The sequence below is a fragment of the Zonotrichia leucophrys genome, unplaced genomic scaffold, assembly GCF_028769735.1.
Source record: "Zonotrichia leucophrys gambelii isolate GWCS_2022_RI unplaced genomic scaffold, RI_Zleu_2.0 Scaffold_66_255841, whole genome shotgun sequence".
NCBI lineage: Eukaryota > Metazoa > Chordata > Aves > Passeriformes > Passerellidae > Zonotrichia > Zonotrichia leucophrys.
The window spans coordinates 226,246-231,653 of record NW_026992271.1 but is presented as its reverse complement, the minus strand read 5'-3'; the positions used below and the strand labels follow the sequence as shown (position 1 = coordinate 231,653).

General features: G+C 48.3%; 1 long non-coding RNA gene across 1 annotated transcript; it reads right to left on the bottom strand.

Annotated features, from left to right (window-relative positions):
- Positions 1 to 507: 507 nt before the first annotated feature.
- On the bottom strand, positions 508 to 2,596 carry LOC135460625 (uncharacterized). Its single transcript, XR_010443267.1, has 6 exons — positions 2,500 to 2,596; positions 2,147 to 2,182; positions 1,785 to 1,811; positions 1,405 to 1,440; positions 972 to 1,004; positions 508 to 643 (listed from the first exon to the last, which is right to left on the bottom strand). It is a non-coding gene; the product is annotated as an uncharacterized LOC135460625 (long non-coding RNA).
- Between the last annotated feature and the right edge of the window lie 2,812 nt (positions 2,597 to 5,408).

Here is a 5,408-nt window from a genome sequence, read left to right as displayed (position 1 = left end):
TGATGATGATGATGGTGCGAGCAGTGTCATGGTGACAGTGTCAGTGGTGTTGGATGAGGAGGATGTTGGTGATTAATGTCACCACAGTGTGGGTGCTGGGATATGTGATGATGATGAAGATGATGAAGGCGCTGTGAGCAGTGTCCCAGCCTGCCCTTCCCAGGAAGGCAGAGGGAGCCCTGGAAGCCCCAGAGTGGCTCCACTCAGGGTGGGGGAGAAATCCAGGGCTGGGTGAGGGGGGACAGAGACAGAGACAGACAGATGGACAGGGGACAGACACAGGGACAGACAGAGGGACAGGGGACAGACACAGGGACAGATAGACGGACAGGGGACAGACACATGGACATGGGACAGACACAGGGAGGAACAGGGGACAGACACATGGACATGGGACAGACACAGGGACAGACAAATGGACAGGGGACAGACACAGGGACAGACTGAGGGACAGGGGCATGAGCACACACCCATCCATATGAGAAAAGCACCCATGAACACACAGAGTTGCTTTGCTGAAGGGTTTATTGATTATTGATAATTGATTATTGATTATCAATCATTGATTATCAATTATTGATTGTTCCAGGACCATTCCCAGGCTCCCAGGGCGGCTCTCCAGGGATGATCAAATCCTGACGGCCTGACAGGAACAGGAGCTGAGTGTGACCCCAGGGTGACCCCAGTGGGACCCCAGTGTGTCTCCAGAGCCCCCCAGAGACATCCAAACCCCCCCGCAGAGACCCCAGGACCATCCCAAACCGGGGAAAACTGGGGAGGACAAGGGGGTACTGGGATGTCCTCAGTGGCATCCCCAGCACACAGGACGCTCTGAGCCCAGCACTGGTCTATACTGGGATGCACTGGTCTATACTGGTCCATACTGGGATGCACTGGGGTGCACACTGGTCTATACTGGTCCATACTGGGATGCCCCCAGTGCCATCCCCAGCACAGCTCCGGGTACCCACCTCAGCCCTCTGCACTCCGAAGCCTTTGGGTTTCTGCAGAGAGGGGGCAGAGGGCACCGGGGTCACCGCGGGGTCACTGGGGTCACCGCGGGGTCACCAGCCCAGCCAGGCAGGGGGCCCAACTGGCCCCCAATATCCCCCAGTGCCCCCCAGTTCCCCCAGTATCCCCCAGTCCATCCCAGTTCCCCCTCAGTATCCCTCTGTTCCCCCAGTTCCCCCCAGTTCCCCCCAGTTCCCCTCATTCCATCCCAGTCCATCCCAGTTCCCCCAATTCCCCCCAGTCCATCCAAGTCCATCCCAGTATCTCCCAGTTCCCCCCAGTTCTGCTCAGTTCATCCCAGTATTCCCCAGTTCCCCCAGTATTCCCCAGCCCATCTCAATATCCCCAGTCCATCCCAGTTCCCCCAGTCCATCCCAGTTCCCCCAGTCTCACCTTGATGCAGCCCCCAATGCCTCCCACGATCCCGGACTGCAGGGGCAGAGCAAAGGGGATTTGGGATTTTGGGATTGGGGGATTTGGGATTTGCAGGGTTGGGGATTTGAGGGATTGGGGGTTTGGGGTATTTTGGGATTAGGAGATTTGGGGATTTGGGATTTGGGGGTTTGGGGATTTGGGGGATTAGGGATTTGGGATTTGGGGGATTGAGGGATTTGGGGATTTAGAGATTGTGGGGGTTTGGTGATTTGGGGGTTTGGGGGATTAGGGATTTGGGTTTTGGGGATTTGGGATTTGGAGATTGCCGATTGGGGGATTGGGGATTTGGGGGCTGTACTGGGATGTCCTGGGCTATACTGGGCTATACTGGTACCCACCTGGCCATCACCGATGCCACCAATTTGCTGTGGGGAGAGCAGGAGATGTCCCCAATGTCACTGGGGTGTCCCCATTGCCCCCCATAGCCCCCAGTGCCCCCCAATGCCCCCCAGTGCCCCCCTTGCTCCCAGTGGACCCCAGTGCCCCCCAGTGCCCCCCAGTGCCCCCAATGCCCTCCAGTGCCCCCAGTGACCCCCCAGTCCATCCCAGTATCTCCCAGTCCATCCCAGTGACCCCAGTCCATCCCAGTGCCCCCTGTGCCCCCCCCAGTCCATCCCAGTTTCCCCAGTCCATCCCAGTCCATCCCAGCCCATCCCAGCCCCCAGTTCATCCCAGTGCCCCCAGTGCTCCCCAGTCTCACCCCAGCACAGATCACTCCGCTGCCCTCCATGTTGGCCTGAGCAGGGACAGCAAAGGTTGGTCAGGGGATGGGATCAATGGGGAGCCCCAAAAGCATGAGATGGGATGGGATCCATGGAATGGATGGGATTTTTGGGGAGCCCCAACAAAATGGGATTTTTGGGGAGGCCCAAAAGGATGGGATGGGATCAATGGGATCAGTGGGATCAATGGGATCAGTGGGATGGGGTGGGATAAATGGGATGGGATAGGGAGTCCCAAAAGAATGGGATGGGATCAATGGGATGGATGGGATGGGATTTTTGGGGAGCCCCCAGCCCTGAGCCCAGCCCGGGGCCCTGCAGCCCCCCTCACCTGGCTCTGAGCTGGCAGGCACAGCAGGATGGAGAAGAGCAGGGCCACGCTGAGCACAGCCACCTTCATCTTCCTCTGGCTCTGGGCAGCGCTGCCTGAGGCTGCAGCAGGTGAGAAGCACCTTTATCCCTGCCGGGACTCCTCCCTGCACCCTCCCTGCCAGCCCCCAGGCGAAAGCCCGGCTTGGCACAGCCCCCAGCCCTGGCCACAAGCCCAGCCCTGGCACAGAGCCCATCCCACCCCACCTGTGGCACGGATCCAGCCCCCTCGCCCGGCTTCCCTCCAGCTTCCTGCATGGGGCAGCTGCCCCTGGAAGGGCCCAGGCACCTGGGGGGCCAAGGGGGGCAGGCAGGTAGCCAAAGGCACCTGGGGACCCTGTGGGGACAACGCCCAGTCCAACACAATCCATCCTCCAACAGCTCCCCAGTCTCGGGGTTTTGCTGCTCAGGGTGACCCCAGATGTGGCACAAAGTCTCTTTTCCCATCCTGGCAGTCAGAGGAGTCAGACCTCCTCATTTCTTGTTCCCAAGGTTGTTTATTATTTTTTATCTATAAAATTCTTTCTCTGGCCTGCCCAGGTCCACTCAGCAAGACAATCCAGGCACGCTACCTCCTTCGGAGTGATGTTATCTTTTTATATATTTTTATTTATACTTTATATTTATATATTTATATATTTTATAGATATTTATATATTATATTTTACACATATTTTTATATATTATTATTTTAACATTTTTTGCATATTTATATATATCTTATATGTATGTTTTATTCATAATAATTTATATTTATAGATATAATGCTTTTATCTATTGATGTATTCTGTTTTGTAGATGTTTATACATATTTTTATGTATTATATTCATATTTTATTTATAGATTTATAATTATATTTATTTATCTATTTGTTTATTTGTTTATTTTAGATTTATATTTTTTTGCAAACTACGTGTAAAATATTTACAATTCCTTCCCAATACCTATGACTTGTGTTAGACAGTGAGCTTCTACCCTAAACTAACCCAAAAGTGCCGCCATCACGCAGAGGATGGAGGCCAAGAAGAAGAAGAAGGACAAAGGCTGGACACGCCCAGATCCCCCCATCTTGCCCCCTCAACCCCCATTCTAAAAACCCCAAAATTCTCCATTTTCACCCTGTGACAAATTCACTCGCATTCCACTCAAACTTTCTTGCCTTGCAATTCTTCCCATCAAGGTGGGGATTTGCTCCAAGGGGCACAATCCCAGTCCCAGCTGTCCTGGGCTCTGTGCCCAGGGCTCTGAGCCCCCCTGGAGCCATCCAGGACAGACAGACGGACATGCAGGGGCCTGACAGCCCAGGGGAGATCCCCTGCCTGCCCCACTGTCCTGGATCACTGGATTGGGGGATCCAGCAGCCCCACTGGGTCCTGCTGGATCCCCCAATCCAATCCTGCTAGATCACCCCAATTATGCTGGATCTCCCAATCCTGCTGGATCCCCCAATCCAATTCTGCTGGAACCCCAATCTAACCCTGCTGGTTCCTCCAATCCAACCCTGCTGGATCCCCCAATCCTGCTGGATCCCTCAATCCCATCCTGCTGGATCCTCCAATTCTGCTGGAACCCCGAATTTAATCCTTCTGGATGCCCCCAATCCTGCTGAATCCTCCAATTCTGCTGGATCCCCCCAATCCAATCCTGCTCCTGTGCACCATGGAGAGAGATTTGGGGATCAGAATCTGATTTTATTGTGGGATACAATAAATACATAATGATATACTGGGGACATATAATTATATATTTTTTAATTATTAAGAATATTAATATTAAAGTAACATTATTTATAAATTTTTAAAATAATATCACAATTATCACAATGTATATTATATAGTATATATATTAATAATATATAATTATATATTATTAAGTTATATATAATTATAAATTATATATATAAATTTATTAAATTATTATAATCGTTAAACTATTATCAAAAGCATATATTATTAAATTATCAATATTATTAGTATTAAAATGTATTATAAGAGATATAATAAATATATATAATATTTATTATACATATAATAAACATAATCATTCGATATTATCATTAATATATATTTATCTATAAAAATATATATTAAATTTAGATAGAATAATCTATATAATATATAGATTTATAACTATATATTCTTATAATAAATAAAATAAATACTAATAACACCACAAATATAATAAATATATTATAATATATCCCATTTCAGGGAGACCAGTAATGTGTGCTGATATGATTGGGTAGCAATCACACACACAAATTTATGCAAATAAATAATAAATATGCTAAATAAAGAAAATAAATAAAGAAAATACAATTAATAGATGCAAATAAATATTAAATATGCAAATAAATGCATTTGGCAGAGTTTAATGAGATTTTCTTTTTCTGCTGAACCTGTCTCATTTAATCTCCTTGCAATCCAGGTCTAATTTTCACAGCTCCCTTTGCTTTTGCCATCCTGGTATCAAATCTCTGCTGTTCCCCAGGCCCAGAGTCCATCCCCTGCCTGGTGTCCCCCAATATCCCAACAGCTCCCAGAGCCCCAGGGCTGGCCCTGAGCAGGGCTCCCCTTCCTGCCCGAGGCTCCAGCCCAGCCCTGAGCCCTGGCAGGGGGGAAAATGGGATTTTATCATTGGCTTTGGGCAAATATTCACATGGAAATTGTATGTGCTGTGTCAGAAAGTTGTGCTGGGTTAATTTTTTTAGAGTGTGGTAAATCTAATTTTAGGTTATAACATAATGTTAAAATAGAAACTCTGCTATGTGAGACACTTATTTTAAAGAAACTACTTGCACTGAGATAGCAGCTACAGGACACCTAAATCTTTCAGAGAATTTATTGGTTTCTTATTATAAAAAAATGAAC